The 19567-nt window shown below is 42.7% G+C and overlaps 1 protein-coding gene across 3 annotated transcripts in view; it reads right to left on the bottom strand.

Moving 5' to 3' along the window:
- The window catches only part of ZNF423 (zinc finger protein 423), a 228128-nt gene that overhangs the window by 188581 nt on the left and 19980 nt on the right, over window positions 1-19567 (bottom strand). The gene's annotated exons all lie outside the window — the stretch shown is intronic.

The following is a 19567-nucleotide window of genomic DNA, read 5'->3' as shown; positions in this document are numbered from 1 at the left end:
CTTGATTCTTACATTCTTTAAAATAACTAAGAACAGCCAACAACAAGCCAGGCAAAAAAGTGCCTGATCCTGCTGTTACTGAAATCAACACTGGTTACACTAATGTCAGACTGGGCATTTGAAAGCAGCAACTGCAGAAATTCTTCCTTTGAATTGCAAAAGTTTATCATCATAACCTGCCCACTCTGTCACCCTGACACTAAACAAATTTAAATTATAGGTCTTTATTTTCCGATTAACATAATTTACTCCATGCACTGAACAATCACTCACTCTTATCTGAGTTATGCTGGATTCAAATGCACATTCCATAGAATTCTGCAACTGGAATCCAAGCCATATTGCAAAGCTACAAGCACAGCCCCTGTTGACCAGCCCTATATGCTCAGGCCAACCTGATTCAGTGAATATTTACACTGACATTGGCATCACAAGAGCCTTGATTTTATGCTTTCCTCACATTTTTCCCCCCAGTTCAGTGCAGAATTCTGGCATCAGGTTGATGCTAGTGGTAACATTATATGGCATTAGGAATAGAGAATATAATTGAAATAGGCAGTACTTTGAGAAATGTAATTTTATGTCCAAACCATAGAAAAATGTGTGCTCCACAGAAGAACACCACTCTGGTTTTCTTAAATCTGTGTGTTTACTAAGGAGAAGCATGAAATTTAGCAATTTCTTTGGAGAAATCATACTTGAGACTTGGCTCTACTTTTTCAGAGTCTATGTTAGCATAAAGGCCATGTCACATAATATTAAATTCCAGAATGACAGAGGGAAAACAAGAGGCAAAGCTAGAAGCTTATTGAAGCCATTATTGGCCCTATTCCCTGACGATGGCAGAGCAGGCTTGGCTGGTGTGTGCTCCCTCCTGAGGGCTCACCTACCATTTTGTGCTCAGGAAGTCACCAGCTCGTTCCCATTTTGACCCATCTCTTAATAGAAAAACTCTGGATGCAGTTATCTGAAATACCATTTCAGTCTTACACAAATGCATGTCTCATTTTAACATCAAAATCTATATACATCTGGGAGGGTTTTTGCTCCAAAACTAAATAAACCAAGTTGGAAATTCATGTACCTTACTCAAAACAGACAAGGGGAATGTTTAATTTTATTTTATCCTTGACTGCTTTTGGTTGTTTTGCTTGGAGAGTTTTTTTTATATTACTACTTTTATGCTGAGGTGGTTTTTTTTTTTTTTTAATTTCTTTACATTTTGTCTTGGAAAGAAAGATTAAAAAAACCCAGTCTGCTAAAAATACATAAAAGAGAGAAATTCGGTCCTAGCCAAGGAGTAGTATATGGATCTGCACTGGTCATTGACAATTTTAGGAACACACTGACTTTTATGTTGGTTAAACACCAAAGACTGCTCCAGTCCTTGAGCTGCTCTAGGGCAGCTGGCTCCAGCACGTAACAAAACCACAGTTTTTGGAATCCCTTAAATGAGGGCAAAGGTTTGAATCAGCCTCTGTTGGCATTAATTTGCTTTGTTCCCTAATGACTGAAAAGGGGACAGAGAACATTCACGTGGAGGCAACGGCACTGAAATTCATTTTATATTATTGCAGTCATGGTTTCAGGTTCTGCCCCTCTATTTGCACAGACCCACCACAGAGCTGACAGTGTTGAATATCCATGGAAAGAGGAGGCCAGTGGGATGGAGCCTCCTGAGCTTAGGCACAGACACATCGCCCTGCAGCTGCTGCTCACAACACTGCCACCACCTTTCCCTTTGCTTTTCCATTTTTCCTTTAACTCTTTTAAGCAAACATCATCTTTCAGAGGCTAAATCATAATAAAATGTAACAGCCAAGTCTATTCCAAGAGGAATTGCAGTATCAACTGACACATGCACTTTATTCTCACCTGCCCATCCATCCATCCACCCAGCTAGACAGTGGGCAGAGAGAAACAAGGAGCAAAGGCAGCCATATCCAGACAAGAAACACCAAAAGACTGTGTCTATACACCCATTAAGGAGCCCCAAAGGTTTGATGAGAAATGGCATCTACAAAGCTGAAGCAAAGAATAGGTGATCAGGCTTTGTCACAGACAGCATGTGTAATTGTAGGGAGACACTAAACTCCATGTTCTTCTGCTCCCTCTCCATAATGGGCATAAATCCAAGAGCTGTGAGGTTCCTCTGTGGCTGCCTAATCTTCTGGATAGAAATGAGTATTTAAGGAGCCAGCATTTGAAGTGGTATCACTGCTGGCTTTTCCTCAACCTCAGCAGTGAGCAGAAGCCATGGAAGTCAGAAGGAAATATAACATTTTCTTCCTCCTAAAGGCAACTTCAACAGCCAAGGATTTGCAGCTCAAACCTAGGTTGGCTCAGGTTACCACGTGTCAATATTCACTGTGTAGATGGTGTTATTTAACTTGTGGTAATGGGCAAAACAAAGCCAGGAAAGAAGCACAAAACATTCAACACAATCACTCTCAAAATACACTGCCAATTAAGAATAATTCCCATTTCATTAGCAGGAAAATACATTTTCTGAGACAGCTAGACATATTCATAACTACCAAAGTCAAGGACTAGACACTTCCATCTGTGCTGGTTAATCACTATCAATGTGTGGACACCCAAGTGCACAAGGCTGATGTTCAGCATGGGCAGGAGCCACCCAGGTACCTGAAACACTCTGCAGCTTGGGAAAACCACAGGAAAAAGCAGCATCCAGAGCAACTAGAGATCTTGTATCAATTCTAACTCCTTTACAAGAATCCTGGTGGCAAGATGGTGAAGGCTCAGCATTTCCTGAAATTGTGGAGGCATTTCATATTTGCATCTATCAAGCTGACACCCTTCAGGAAGGCTGGATGGGACTTGAAAATAGCCTTGGTCTGGCAGCATAGAAATTCTTATTGTTAGTCAGCTCAAAACATGGTAAAGTTTGTGGACTGCCCACCTGAGGCTCGGCACAGAGGTCATTGCTGGCAGCAGAAGGATGCATCTGCCTCTCCTCCCTGTTCTGCCCCAGCACAGGAGGGCTCTCTGCTGTCATGCCTGGAGAAGACCTCAGTTCTGCTCCAGCTGACTGTGGGGCCCAAATGCAAGAGCCAGAACAAGAACACAGCTAACATAGGGAAGAACTGTGGGCAATGGCAACATCACAATACAGCATTCCTGCACATGCCAAATATTTGCATTTTGCCTGCTCGTCTCAGATGTTCTCCAAGGATGCTTATTTAATTGCTAGGTCACGAGTGCTGCAGGCTCAAAGATTTCAGTTCTTTGTGCTCAGAGAAACTTCTGAAAGGATTCAGTATCCATTCCCCTAAGAGTGAGTACATCTATTTATGGGGCTACCATTACCTGAACTCCATTCACAGTCACAGTGCTTATTTAACACTTTATCACTCCCAGGAAAGAAGTTAACCTTATCAAAGTAAGATGCTTCTACACCAAATGTTGATTTCTAGATGCAATCAAGCTTTACAAGTGAGCAGCAGCCCCTCAGTAATTCAGATGGCATATGTATGCTCCCTTATTCTATTACACAGGCTTCAAGGACCACAAGAACCAGTTTAACACTTCCCATAATAAAAAAAAAAAACACCATAGTTCGTTAATGAAAATGTCAGGAACCATGAGAGTGTGAGGAACTACTGAGAAATCTAATGGGTTAGAAGCATGTCCCACAGCTGATGGGGGGAACTTTCCTCAATCAGGGCTGTTATCAAGCACTGCATTCAGGATCAGGGCCAACCCCTCAACTGCCAGCAGCCTTAGAAAACACCAGGCACAAAAGTGCACAAACTGGTGCCACTGTTTTAGTTTGGAGGATTTTGTTAGATTCTGTTGGTGACAGAACACTCAGATAAATGCAGGGAAGTCTCACCGATGCCTGTGTATTAGCTGTAATGTACGTGTCAAGGCTCACAGCTTTCCCTCTAGAGAAATACTCCAGCACCAAGCTGCATTGTAAGCCAGTCACACATTAATCACATCTTTTCCTGCCCTAGCTATTGGTACTTGCACGCAGGAGCTCCGTGATCTTCTCTAATCTTCAGGCTCCTTTGCCACTTTCAGACACACAACTGTGCTGTCCTACCCAGCCTTTGCTCCATCCCTCCCATCATATGCAATTACATGCTCCCAAATCAGCATAGGACACAGAATAGTCCCATCCGACCCCCATTCATGTGCCACGACTCATCCCACAGCACTGGCAGCCTGAGATTTGGTACAGTGCTCTTAATCCTGCAAAATGCAGAGCAGCTTCCATTTCCACAAAGTCAAAGGGAGCTGAGGATGCTCAAAACTTTGTGGATTAGGGATTGTAGAGCAGTCACTTTCCAGCTGCTTGGCATGGCAGAGCACAAAGGGTGTTAACAACCTTTACACTTTAAATAGCCTGATATTTTCCTTGTCCATCTAGAGCCCATCCTTTGGAGAGGTGCAGAGGGCTGATACCTCAAACTGAAAGAACATCTCTGCTCCACGGAGCCTGCCCAGAGAGGATCAGCCCTGCACAGCCCCGGGAGCTGCCACCACAACTAGCAGTGGTAAAGAATTGGAAATGGCTACTCTGAGCAGAAGCCAGCCAAACCCTCTCGTTCAGACCTCCCAGTTTGCTGTAAGGCTTTCCCACTCTCCGCCTTAGATGCTGCCTGATAAGATTCTCCATCATATCGGTGAGACAAGAGTCCGCAAAGCACAAAAATCTGCAGCAGGAGGGAAGCAGCAGCGTGAGAAGCAGCCCCGTTTGTTATGAAATGCAGCGGCGCTGCGGCAGAGCTGCAGCCGCTGCCCGGGAGCGCTGCAGGGCGCAGAGCCGGCCCCGAGCCAGGCATCGCCTCCTCCAGGAGCCAGGCTGCCCCTCTTTGTCAGCAGCTGGGGCTTTCTCCCGCCACTGTGCACACAGAAACCTTCCCATTCAGCAGCAAAATAGGAAGTTTTGAGGGGTTTTGTCAGACAGCTGAGAATAGATGCCTGTGAGTGCATCCCGACGCATTTACAGTACCTTGCAGCTAGAAAGGAAAGGGAGATCCCCCTGGTGCCTTCGTACCAATATTCAGGGGAGCACAAAGATACCTGACAGAAGCTGCTGGGTGTGTTTTATATCAGCCACTGGAGCCCATTTACTCCCCTTGGAAAATGAACTTCACCAGAGGATTCCTCTCAGGTCTCCCCATGTTTACACGGCATTTTGCTTGTTTGTGTGATCATTTGCATCCAGCTTTAGTAACACTTGGCCCTGGTGGTTGGTGGGAAGGAGCACTGGGACACCAGGGCATCCCCAGAGAGGCGATGGTATATTCCTTGCCCATGCCCTAACCCCGGGATCCCCCATGGGAACCGTGCATGGTCCTCAGCACAATCGCTCGCAGCTCCAGAGCCACCTCCCCGTTCTCTCCTGAGTGAGCAGCTGATCCAGCCATTGGTGGCCCTCGGCCAGAAAGGGTTTTTTCCACCTTAAATAGGACCGTTATGTATTAGTCCTTTCATGAGCCAGCAGGCCAGGGAATAAGACAAGAGGGTTTACTGACATGGCTTATTTAGCTAGTTCAGAGCCTAAATTTGCACAAGTTCTCTAGCTGCTTTTCTCCAAAGTCAGTAATAGGGCTTGGCAGAGACTGTGGGTTTTGCTGGCAAAGTCAGCCTTTTTGTGTGAAGGAGGGAGGAGTGGGGAAACCCAGACTGCTGTGCTCAGTAGGTCAAGGAAAAGGAAAAAAAAAAAAAATAGAAAGAAAAAGGGGGAAAAAAGGAAGAAGGATGAGACAAATGGGACAGAATTACAAGGGGAAACTGAAAAAAGATCGTTAGGAACAGAAAAAGATGTGAAGGTGATTAAGGAGAACAAGATAAACAACAAAATAAGGTAGCACTAGCAGGTTTATGCAAAGGAGATCTAATTATGGGTGGCTAAATCCTCCAGGACATTAATATTCCATCGTAATGTGTCTAGTTTCCTCCTTTCCAGACATGGCAGGGAGGAAATGAGAATCACTTAGATACACTGTTTAATGAGCAAATGATGGACGATCACCAAATACAGCCTGCCTGATAAGTATCCATTAGCTTAAACTCGCACAGTAAATCTGTGTGCAGCTAACGGGCCTGCCTCTTCCAACACTACAGCAAAACTTAATGGAACTGCAGCCAGAGAAAGGGAGCCTTGTAAATAAAAATCTCATCTCAGTAAGACAAGAAATACTGTAGGACATACATCATGGCTAATCACAGCCCTTCCCACAGACTGCACACCTGACTCACAAGCCAGGGTGTATTTATTCCCAGTGCTCATATTTAGTTTTTGTGTTTCTAATTCACATACTTCACTGGAGACAGATATTTCCCATCCAAATCTATTATGTAAATGAATACGAGGGTAATATGTAATAAAATGCAGTCAATGTTTCAGGTTGCCATCAAGATCAACATCTTATACATGCAATACATTAAGCTTGCAGTTCTTAAAACTGGGCCCACAGACACCCCATGATACGTTTGGGACCAATACTCACACTGATGGTTCCTATAGCTTGTTATCAAATGTTAATTGCCAAAGGGCAGAGTGGATTGTTTTTTCTTTTAATTGCAATACATGGTATTTAATCTATGAAACATTCAGGAATTTAGAGGTTTCTTCTGCTGTTTCTGCCTGGAGTTTGCCTGGCCATGAGACTGGCAGAGTGCACCCATCCAGCTCAAGCAACCCATCCTGCTGATGACAGATCTCCCACTGACATCCTGCACCCCCAGACCCATCGTCTGCCATGAGCTCCACTGGAAATGGATGGGAGCACCCAGAGTCCCTGCCCTCACCTGCCCCAGCTGGGCTGAGCCCCAGCCACCCCACACACAGGCAGGGTGGGGAGGGAGGTGGAGACACATGAGGAGATGAGGTGCAGGGTGGGCAGTTCCTGTGCAAAGGGACAGAGGATAGCAAGAACCAGCTGCCTGTGGACACCCTTGTCTCTGCATTGTTATATGCATTTCTAAGGCAACTGTCACCATAGTGTCTGCACCTTCCTGCAAAAATAGAACTACTGTGAGTAAGCAGGCACTTTAAAGCCCAAGTGAAACAAAACAGGTGAATCCAGCATTCTCCACATTGCTCATAAAAATCACATATTTTACTTCAGCAACCAAGGGTTTAAATACTCTTGTTCCATTTGTAATGCCACTGGATGACAGAAACATTTACATGTTGAAACCCTACCAATCCAAAGCAAGGAAAGTAGAGAAAAGGAAGATTACCACCTCTTCAATTCATGGGCAGGATTTCAAATCCATGAGTTGAATTAGCAAGTTGTTAAGTGACCCTTTGACCTGTTACAAATGCCAAAAACAGGCTGAGCTTATCCAGACAAGATAATGATGATGCAAGTAACAGACCAGATGTGGGTCAGCAAGTGCAATAACAAAGGTGTTACTCAAATAATTGCAATATCTTATACCTTCCTCCAAACTTTGGGTTTAGAAGTTGTGCTGTGATGCCTCTGCTACCCCCACGTACTTCTGAGCACAGATATTGAATGAAGATACACAAATGTCAGGTACCACCCAAAACAATGTTTGCAAACACATGGGGCTGCGTGCTGGAAGACAGCATACCCAAGACTTGCAGCTGGCAGAGACAAGGTACACATGGCAGAGTTCAGCTGGAAGGGATGGCACAGGCCAAAGGGATGCCAGAAAGGCCTTGACTGTTTCCTGAACATAACAAAAGGGCTGCAATGAAATGAAGTTTCAAAACCAAGTCAAAGCACCATGAAATTGAAATACTGGGCTTTGCACAGAGAATGCAGGGTCTCACCAAGCCAAATTTATCACAAACTTTGCTTCTCTGGGGAATAATAAAGAAAAAATATAAAAAAACACACACAAGGGAAAGATGGGGAAGAGCACTATTTTTACATTAGAGCTGTAAAGTTTCTCTATAAGCAGGACACCTAATAAATATACCTGTGCTGGCCCTGCATTCAGACACCTAACTAGAATGCTGAAAGGTTAACACCTAATACAGGCTAATGACACAAAGAAAGCAGAACATTCTGAAAATAATTTACACATATGGAAACAGGAATCAAACCCAGGAAGAATGGAAGCAGGTAACTAGGATCTGCAGATGAGCAGTGGAGCCACAACTCCTTACATTACCTCTTGTTCTGGTGAAGCACAGAGATTTAGGTACACCAGCAGACTGAGTACACCCTGCCTCAAACTGCACACTGATCCCCATTGCTCCTGATGGGGATTGCCCTTCCACATTCTGCTTATCAAATCTATCCAAACACATGCAGTTCTGCAATAAAAAACTCACAAAAACAACACTGTCCCACCTGCTGTGATTAGACTAAGAGCCACATCTCTTCAGACCCTACTGCCATGGACAGCAAGGAGCCTTTTCCCTTCCCTTTGACAAGGAGCTGATGTCAGCTCTCCAGCTCGTCATCACCATAAATCAAGTTCCACTTCACAGCTATTTTTCCACTATTGGTTTCATCCAGACCCAACAGAAGCCAATGAAACATCTCCCATTTCACAGGATTTGAGCAGTTCCAGATGGCAGGGAGCCCCAATTTGCAGACTTAAGTTTGAGGTAGAGGGTTTAATACCAATGAAAAATTCACACTTGCAAATACGATTAAAAAAACCCAGAAAATTACTTCAACAGCAAGCAACTACCTTGAGGGACACTAATGAAACAGTAAAGCACACAACCAACTCTAGTCTTACACAAGTTTTAGACTGTTACTTCATAATTCTTCAAAGCAGGTTTTACTACACTATGCCTAAAGCCCTCATCCCAGCTGCAGCGAGCTCCAGCAGGAACAGAGCTGCTGTACCCAACACTTTGTTTAGCATCACACTCCCCTCCACAAACACCCCATTCAGCATGCAGGGCTATTAATCACAGCTGAAAAGAAGTCTTTGACCAGATTTCCACACCTTAGCCTAAAAAAAATACACCAATTTTTACTGCAAATCCTTCAAACTTGGAAGTTGCTTCACTAGCAAACTATGTTTGCAGAATAGGTAGCACAGAAAAAGGAAAAGAGAGGAGGCTTTTCCTGACCAGCCATTTTAATTAGAGCTATGAGAGCTTGAGAAAACCCATCTGGTGAGTGGTGTTATTTCCCACTTTTCCCCTCCTCTCAGAAAGGCCAAGTTTTGAAGAGCTGTCAGTGCTCCCACTCTGTGCCATCCCAGGCCCTGCTATCCCAGCTCCAGCTTTCCTGGAGAGAGCTGGGTTTCACCAGGCATTGGTAGGAATTCGTTTCTCCAGCAATCCCTCACTGTGGCTCTTTTGTGTATGCAAGCGTATGCGTGTGTGTGTGCCTGTGTGTGTGGCAATACTCCCCAGGCTCGCTCATTTTAATGCTGCTTTCTCCCCAGATGGAAATATACATATTCTTATTAAGGAAAAAAAATGTGCAAAGTATAAATTTGCATCTATGATCATTTCTGGTTCATAAATTGTATTTTAATAATAAAACAATATATTCTTCTGTACTGCCTCTTAACCACTACAGAAAAGTCTGTCTTATTTGTATGTGAACTTAAATGTTTTGATGAAGGGACACAAAAATGGTATAAAATGCAAAGTGAAATATAGATAAAATGGTAAAAGCAGGAGTAAAGCTAATACATGGAGAATCCTGTCTCCTCCTTTTGATTTATGTGAGTGGATGCCCCACACTTTTCTACTGCAGAATTTTATTACACACATTGAGGGGTATTCTCTAGCTGAGATTCTTCTACTAGCAAGACAGGCTTTGTTGGCTCCATTAAGGTGATAAAAATTACAATGAGGGAGAGAAAATTGTATATATCACATATAGCCCTTTGTAGCACCAAATTTAATTTGCAGAAAAATCAACACAATCACCATAAAGTGAAAACTAATATTTTTTTTACAACCTCCTTAACCTGTCCTTAGTGCTAAAATACCATAAAGAAATTTCAACATCTTGTTATATGTAGTTTATTTTAAACAACACTAAAAGGATAACACAGTTCTTATTGAAAATTGGCACATACACAAAGGGGGAAAACTGGCTTTTAAAACTTTATCCCAAAGCATACCTTTTTCCTTTCATTCCTATTAAACATATAACCCTTCCACTGAAATGAAACATAGAAAGAGTTTCCAAATATTTTATAATTCTGAATGGATTTCCCTGGTGTAACAGTAATAATATTTTTACAGTTAAAAGATCCACTGATTTAATAAGTGTGATTTGTGTATTTAGAAAATTCATTAGAGCAGACATTCCCCAACATTTTTAGATTTATTTATTTATTTAGCCTAATTTGGGTACACCACTTCAAAAGAACGCTTAGAGCTTCCCAGTTCCTTAGTCACTCACTAATAACATCTAATAATTAATAAAGACATGTAAATTCTTAACTCCCAGAACTATTCCAAACTTACTATCTGTATGCTTCATGTCATGTCTCACTTATAGATATCTGCATTACTTTGTTTCATAAAATGCTGAAGGGACACGTACTTATCTTGCTCTCCACCAAGAGTGAATATTCAGGCATGATGCAACCAAAGCAAAACTAAACCCAAGCCTGAGCAAAGCTCTCCTCCAGAGCTTTCCAGCCAGCCATGGAGGGGGGTTTAGCTGCTTTCACTGCATGGTCAGGTCCCTTCTGCAAATGTTCCCTGCCCTGACATGTTTGTGCCAATGCATGTTTGCTCCTGGCTACATGCTTGTGCTAATACCACCATGCAGAAATGCAAGGCAGGTGTCAAGTGAGTACTTTGGAGCAGTCTCATTAGTACTAATTTTTACAATTTTGGGGGAGTCAGGACAGAACGAACCAGCAAAATGTGCAGCTGTGACGTAAAAAGGAAAGGCCCATTTTAAGAGTAAATGCAATGCTTGGGACAGTGATTCCCAATGCAGCTGCAGAAAAAGAGAAGGCACAAGCAACCATCCCATGCCCTTTCATAAAGCCACCAGCCCTTTCAGCCTCTGCCTCCAGAGCTGCTAAAATGCTCTCCTACAGGCAGAGACCATGAGGAATAACATTAACTCAAAACATCTTTTCTTGAGGCAAATAGTATTATTGTGTCTGCTCCTCTACTACAAGTGTTCCTGTCAGGGCTTTGTGTTCTGCAACATTTCCTTGTCATATTTATTTGCTTGTTTTGATTTCTGGTCTTCTGTCCTGAGGAAGACTGCCAAAAACCCTAAGTCCTGTCTCCTACAAGTGCTGCTAAGCCTTGGAAACAGGGTGTGGGGATTTCCACACATGGCTCAAGTCTCTATGTTGATAGAAGTTTACTTAAGAAATACAATTTGCGCATAAAGTTTTACATTTAAATTTCAGTGGACTAAATGAATGGGGCTTGAAAGAAGAGAGAAAATAGCCCTACTTCCCTAAATAAAAGCCAAGCTGAGATGAAAAAAAAAACACCAGCACAAAAATACCTACCTTTTAAAACAAAGAACTTCCTTCCAACTTAAGTGCTATGGAAAAGGCTGAGATAATTAATTTACAGTCAAGAAAAACAGGGCCACTTAGCTGAACTCTTGTTTGTCTTCCCAGGCAAAATTCATCCATAGCCAAAGGGTCAGTGAAGTAGAGTTCTTCTACAAATTTTTATGACAGCTGAATGTATTTCCTACCTCCACTTCTATTTTTCTCTCTTAATGAGATTTTGCTGGGTTTTTTGGTTTTTTTATTATTTCCTGGTAGAATCTTATAGAAACGGTATGGTAAATGAAAGCTGTGTTCATACTTGGCCCGTGCTGACTCGTGTTTCGTGGTGCAGCCTTGCTTTGGCCATGCCTGTATCCGTACAGAGCCCCAGTGGCGAATGGAGCGCCTGGAGAGCTCGCCCTGAGCCAGGTACGGGCACAGCACGTGCTGGAACCCACCCTCTGGGTTACTGCTGGGTTACTGCTGGGTTACTGCTGGGTTACTGCTGACTGCCTTCAGGGATGGGCTCTTAAGGTGAGCGCCACTCAAGTGCATATAAAACTTCCTATTGATCACAAAGCCAGCCCTGGAAATCGATAAAGGCACGGACGTCCTTTCTCCTCCATCATGCAGGCAATCTGTCTAAAAAAGTGAAATCATTGTTTTTGTAAGCCAAGGTTTTGTGATTGTCTGGGAGAAGCAGACAAAAGGTTTCTTCTAAATGCATGCAAGAGTCATTGTAGTACTATTACACTCAGGGAGGCTTGGCCATGCCCCTGACCCCAGCTCTTCCATGACAGTCCTTTGGCATCAGCCCTCCCTGCCCATGCCAGAGGCTGCCTTGTGTACTGGTTAGTGCTGGTACCTTGTTGGTGAGCTCTTTGTCATGGCTTAACTCACTGCACTGCTTCTGAGCAGCCTGAGCACACCTCAGCCTGCAGTTCCCTAAATGCAGACTACTAAAATCTCCTGGATTCAAATTCAGGGCAATGGAGTGTGTTCTTATACATCTTTTCAGATGAGCTTGGAACATTTTACTTCAAATTTACTTCAAATTACAACATTGTACTTGCACACTTCTCACTTCAACAGCCTGGCACCAAGGTGGGCATGTTGGTTTCTGCGTGCTCAGAGCAATAGCACATTCTCCATGCCTGCTCAGCAACAGCTCCAACATATAAAAGACTAGAAAGCTTGCAGTATTTAACATTATACAGCATCTTAAGTCCTACTTAAAAGTCAGGATTCGGTATTTTGGCAACAGAATTACTAACCAACTTTAAAAAAATAGGACATGTGAGTGGCTCCTGTTCAAGCAGGAACTGAGCCTGGTCATTTTTGTTCAGAGCTAACACTTGTTCTAACTCCTTAAACTTTGAGGAAAAAAATATTCTGCTTTTCAAATAATCATCTACAGACATTCACTCACACTTGCATTTTAAATAAGTTAGTACACTTTTGATTAAAAAATATTGCACACATCTGTGCATATATAATAAATGCTGTTCAAGACCACAAATCACTCTCCTAAAAAGAAACACTTACCCCAACTCAGCTGAACCTGGAGATTGCTTTAAAAAGTCTGGTTTGGGGCTATTGGCATCAGTGGAATTAGGAGTGAAGCCTTCTCTTCTAACCAGATTCATCACTTATTTAGGTGGAAGTAACAAGATCATAAAAGAGGCAGCAGGGTAATGATATACAGCCCAACTGCTTAATGGGTACCCTCAGAAATGTGACACTCACTCTGAAATGACCAAGAGGGGAGGGGGCAATTTGGAAAGCAACTCCAGAGTGGGCAGGAAACACATCACTCACTCCCAGTATCCCCTTTCCAGCTTCACCCTTGCTTCCCCACACCTTGGATGTCCCACCAGTCAGCCCCATGAAGAGAAGCAGCAATGAATTGCTGAAGCCAGCTGCATTTTTGTCACTTTTTTTTCCTCCCTCCAACAACAGGTACATGGGAAGAAACCAACCTTTCATGTTTCTAAATCTGTAACTTAAGAGATACCTTTCAAAAAGCCCTTTTACTCCAGCAGTGCACCTTCCACAGGCCTGTATATCTGTTTCAGGTGAAAAGAAGCACCCACAACTGGATTTGTAGGCAATAGTACCATAGCTGGGGTTGTAGTACCACATTATTCACAGACAGCAAGTTAACATCCTTTACACTTTAACTGGAAACAAGACAGATTAATACCCCCATCACTGTTGTGCTGTCATCAAAGCACCAATAGGTTAGAGATAAGTGAAAATCCCCAAACTTCTGGCAGCCAGGGCTGCAAAACCAAAATGAGAGAGCTTTTAATGACTCAAAAATACAGCGCGATGGTTTGGAACAGCAGCTTTTCATTTCAGCAAGTTTATATTACAGTATATGTCTCCTTGAGCTAAGAGATCATTTGTTTAAATTACTTGATTATATGTAATGATTCCTCTCTTATAAAACAAGATTCAACATTGCCACTGGGGGAGAGGGCGGAAACAGCACAGAAATTTAACAAGAAAGAAAAAATATTATACAACTCGTGTTGTAATAAAACATTAGGAGAATTTTAACTTGACTGTTGAAAAAAAGCAAAGCTAGAAACATGTTTTACTCCAGCTATTAACATTAACTCTTCATTCACAGAGTATAATGTATAGCTTTGATCAAGCTATAGGATCTACATGCTCACAAAATATTTAACATTAAATACATAGCATGGAATTAGTCTCCAACAATTTATGCCATTGCCTCCTGCCACTCTTTCTTTTTCCTAAACCTTAGAGTCTGATTCACATATGTAAGTCAGATTATTTTATTTTTAACCTAATAGGGATTGGAAATAATTTATTTAAAAAGCACATGGTTTCAAAAAAGTCTTTTGCACTTTTATGGACTGAAATGAGAACAAAAATTCAAATTTAATAAAATCTGAGAGCTGGAATAGTAAAATCATTTACCAGCAAATTGGAAAGTAGCTTACACATATATTAGGAACATTTTCTGAAAACATCCCACAGGGCAGACAGGAAAAATAAGAGCCTACCTATCTGCCTAATTTTTATTCTGCAACTTTTAAGATGAAAAGGATGGATCTTGTCTTTCTACACTTAATTGAGCTTAACTGAGGGCAGAAAAGATGGACCTAGTCCCAAATGAGAAGAGGCTGATAGAAAGTGATGTGTTTACCCTGTTGAAATCATTTATCAGTCTGGATCTTCTCACTGCTTCCCAGAAGCAGTTCCTGGTTGTTCACCCTCATTAGGCCAATTTCAGCTTCTCCTAAGCACCCGTGAGGAAGAGGAGGCAGCACATCTTTGGCAGGGCTGGTGCTGCCCTCCTGCTTGCAGAGGGTGCTGGCTCTGCAGGTGCCACTGCCCCATAGGACACTACTGATCACTACCTGGGGACACTCAGCTCCTCTGCAGGAGCAGGTCCTGCCCAGGGAGCCCAGTGAGCAGGGAAGCGGAAAACACAACTCTGAGTTCTCAGTCTAACATAAGATTCATTTCTAAATAAAATAAATAAACAAATAAAGCCCCAGTACAATAATCTCTCCATCATTCATGCTTTATCATGAGCTTAATCCTGAAGGCCTTCTGTTTCTGGAGGCTTAGACAATTCTGAATAAAAATTATTTCTCATTTAATTAAATCTAACATTTGCATGTTGGACAAGAACATGAAACACTGGCTATAAATACCCTTTCTGACCACCCAGCCTCACTTATCCAGAGCACAGTGGCTGCACTATGAGGGGGGAGAACCACAAGTGAGAACAACTGTACTTTTGAAGAGAGCTGTTGGTGATCTACCTGTAAACACACAAACCCAAAGAGAAAAACATTGTTAAAAGCATCCTCTACCCAACCCCATGGGACATTATCACTCCTGGACAGCACCCTCAACCTTTGTCTGTGTGTCCAACATGAGGTGAGAAAAGGACAGATGTTTGAGAGCTAAAATGAGTATGCCTGCATGGAAGGGTGTGCCATTATTCGATGTCAAAGCATTCACCAATAATTTTCACCATATTTTAAGAAGACAGCTAAATCTATCCCAAACATGGATACTTCTTGTGCTAACCATCCAGAATATTATTTTGTTAATATGTATCAGCTCAGTGGTGTCACCAACCAGGATGTACTTGTTTGGGGTTTGGTTTAGGAGGTATCACAGATTCACAGCATAAATATATCTAGGTGTTTATGTATGTTTGCACACATACCTGCAACCTCTTTTATTTTTTTAGCAAGAGCATCTGATTTGGGGATCGATTTAGAACTTTTTATGTAACAATCAGGTTTCACACTGTCAGCAAATACTTTTCAAAATTTAAAAGTAATTTCCTGGCTGCAGTCAGCTTTTCCAATAAAATGATTTATAGATCACAATTGGTCCTGCCAGGCACAAGTTTTAAATGGACAAAGGATCATTTTCACCCCAATTTACAGCTGGGATGGCAAAGCAGGATAGTCACCTGTGGCAGATGAATTTTCTTACATTTCTGCCCTGCTTCAACAGCTGAAGGCTTCAAAATCAGAAATACTGTCCTTCAAGAGCTGCAACAGTGTTTCAAGTGGTTCCCCACCCTATCATTGCTAAACATTTACACTTTCTACTTAATAGACAGGAAGAAAAAAATAATAATAAAAAAGTACCAAAGTGCCCAAACACACAGCCCTGTTTGTAACCTCGCAGAAATCCCCTTGCCCTGCTCCCCAGCAGGTAGTCCCTGCTATGCTGGAATCAAACTGCTGGAAGAAGAGCCCAGCTCTGTGGTGCCATGCAGGAACAGCCCTATGGCCCTGCCTGCATGGGCAGGGGTGCCAGGGGACAGCCAGCAGGCAGCCAGGCTGCTCATCCTCCTCCACATTCTCAGCAGCCCCCAGATCTACCCATGTCTGGACCCAGGCTAATGGACAGCACTGCTTATTGTGGGCTAACACACTCACCCATATCTGTATCAACATGGGCAGCACCTTCCTCTTCCCTTTTAATGCTCTCTTTATCTTAATAAAAAATGTTGTTTAGCATATTTCTAAAATATTGATTTGTGCTCTCCAGGTGTTTTAAAAATGAAGCAGAATAATATCAAGTTTAAAACAGAAAAATTAACTATACTTCCAACTTCCCAGTAGCAATGCAAATATACACCTTAACAGATATATTCAGGTTAAAAAGCCAATAAAATAACTTAGGAGAGGAGTCAGCATATCTATCTTCATTAAGTTTGACTTCAAATACTAAAGATGGGAGTAAATCACCCCCTGATGCTGTGGGCAGAGCCAAATTAATTGTAGCTGTTGCCTCTCTCTCCACAGGCAAGGCTCACTCAGAGATGCTGAAGTCTGACTCACAGGCCCATGGACACACAGAAGTGTCATAGCCAAAGTCAGCACAGTGATCTCCAGCAGCTCTGAGCACAACTAAGGGGTAAAACAATAGTGGTGAAAAATACTAACTCTCATATTAAAACCTGCTAGGTCAGCATTTTTTTTACCAACACCTTTGATTTCACATTCTCATTTGTGTTAAGGAAATAATCCCAAGGTCTGCTGTGCTTTGCACCCAGAATTGTTGTGGGATGGGAGCAGGGCAGGCTGATCACCTCTCTCTGGCTCTGGGTATGCAAGGAGGGCACGTTTGCTAGGTTGCAGAGCATTTTGCCAAGATATCAAAACTCCCATTTGTTCTCTTTCTGTCGTTTGGCCACTCACACCACATAAGAATGAGCAAACAAGAGTGCTGGGCAGATTTTCTCCCTGTGGTGTACAGAGCTAGAAGGCACCATGTGCCACCAGCGCCCACCTGGCCAGCCACCCTGCCAGCCCCACCGCCCTTGCAGGCAGGCAGGGGACCAAGTTGTTGACTTTTTTGCCTCCTGGCCACTTTGAGAATCAGCAGTCTCATCTCCACAAGCCAAGGAAACTGGGCACAGCAGATGGCTGCCAAAAAACAACAACAACAAAAAAACCCTAAACAAAAATAGAAGGAAAAGAAAGACAAGAAAAACAATCACCCAGCTCCTGGGCAGCACAGGCAGGAATTTTGCTGCCATCCCCTAGAAGATGCTCAGATCTCCTGCTGTGGCTCAGTGTTGAGCTCCCTGCCACTGCTCAGGCAGGAACGGTGCTGCAGGACAGACATTTGCCCAAATCCTCTAAGAACAGCACTAAGCCAAAAAATGTAAATCAAAAGTAGCAGCCCTCAAAGCTGCCTGGCAGGACTGGACAGCCTGGGCATTGCAACTCCCTGCAAGTGGGGGCACTTGATGGCAGAGAGCACATCAGCACTCAGGCAGCACTTGATACCAAATTAGCTGTCTTGAACATATACAATTTGAGAAATAATTAACTACACTGTGAAACACTGTGATAATTTCAAGTATTAAAAATGTAATCTCATATATTAAAATGAATTTACTAAAATCAAATCAATAACTCAGTATACTCTGAATTTCCTCCAGTCAGCTAATTTAATTAATCTTTTTGTTCACTCAGATATAGATTTTAGATTTGCATTTTACCATCAGAAAATACCTTGTGCAATAGGACAAGATCTCCACAAAGAAAACGCGTTTTTACACGGATTGGATTTCATTCCCTTAAGCTGATATTCTGATCACTGAGCAGCAAGAACACTGCTGTAGCACACAGGATATCACTCAGGATGTGACAGTTTCCTCTTGTTTTAAGCTACTTTAAAAAAAAAAAAAAAATCTTCTCAAATTAGCAACACAGGGACTGTGAGCACACCAGGCCAAATCCAGTAACTTACAAGATTTTTGCTTTTAACTTTGATGAAAATTAAATGGGAATTTAATTCAGTGCAGCAGAATCAGTTCCTTGAAATGCAGTTACAACATTAAGCCTGTGAGTGCATCTGTGCTTTTCCTGTCTGAAGCCCTGTGTGCCTCCCCAAGCCCCCGATGCTGGCTCAGCACTGGGGCCTGTCCCTGTCCCAGGGCGGATGCTGCTCCACACTGTGCCAGGAACAGGGTCACAGCCCTGCAAGGCATAGGGGTGAGCAGAGCCACTCACGGCTGGCTCCTCCCCAGAGCTGGAGACAGCTGGACACAGTGAGAAAACAGGAGAAAACACCCTCCCCTGTGCCTTCTTCAAGGTACATCACCACATCCTCCCTCTTGTAGAGCTGTACCAGCCTCATTGTTACTGGCTTCTTTGGCAACTACTTAGGTAAATTGTGCAAATAAAGGAATTCAGTGGTGCAGTTATTCAGACCCCAAAATGAATTTTGGGGGGAGTATCTGAAAAACCCAGCTCAGAGTGCTTTTATCAGGGTTCTTCCAATGCCATTTTCAAGTGGATCTTAAAATCAGGCCCATCTTCTCAATCTGTGAAATCCTGATAACTGAACTTGAGAGGGTCACATCCTGTATTGCTTCAAAACTCACTTAGCCTTGACTCTCCTATATTTGTCTTGGTAGGACTTTGCTTAAATAACCCATTTGTTGGGCTAACACAACATTTTGCTTGGCTTGCAAGCCCCATCTGGGTAAATGCACATTTCCCTCATTTCATTTTTTGATAATTTTCTTCTGTAGTCATTTAATTGACCTTACAAAGATGCTTGCAGAAGTTTAAATGAGGCATAGTTGGAGCTTTCAAAAATACATATAATTATGCACACCTACAGACTCCAAGGAAAAAATAAGAAACAAGAACTGATCCTGAAGAGCGCAACAGGAGATTTGCAAAGTTTTGGTTTAACACCAGCAGCTGTATATTTGGAGTTCATGGCAGGTAAAGGACTTTTACAGAATTGGGCAACATAGCATTTTTATACTGGTACCACCCCATTGCTGAGTGAACCCACCACAGTGCTGCAGAAGCTGAAGCTGTGTAGTTTGGCCAGTCCCTCTCTGTTCATAAAGATGGACATTATCAGGTGCTTTAAGAGCCCTTAGTGCATCCATATGTCCCATCCCTCTCTGAAACACCAATGAGAAACTCAGCACTAGCAATGTTACACATCAGCCAGTTGAACTCAGCAAGTTTCACGCATTTAATGCCAGTGGAAAAGTCTAACAGATGGGTACAAACCAAAATCTTAAAATTACCCCCATAGAAATCAGTCATGTACCCAGAAAGTGAAGTGAGAGATTTTGTCTGCTTAATGAGAATGGGGAGGGGTTGGGGGGGGGAGACAT

The sequence above is a fragment of the Erithacus rubecula genome, assembly GCF_903797595.1.
Source record: "Erithacus rubecula genome assembly, chromosome: 12".
NCBI classification, from domain to species: Eukaryota; Metazoa; Chordata; class Aves; order Passeriformes; family Muscicapidae; genus Erithacus; species Erithacus rubecula.
This window is presented reverse-complemented; position numbering and strand designations above follow the sequence as displayed.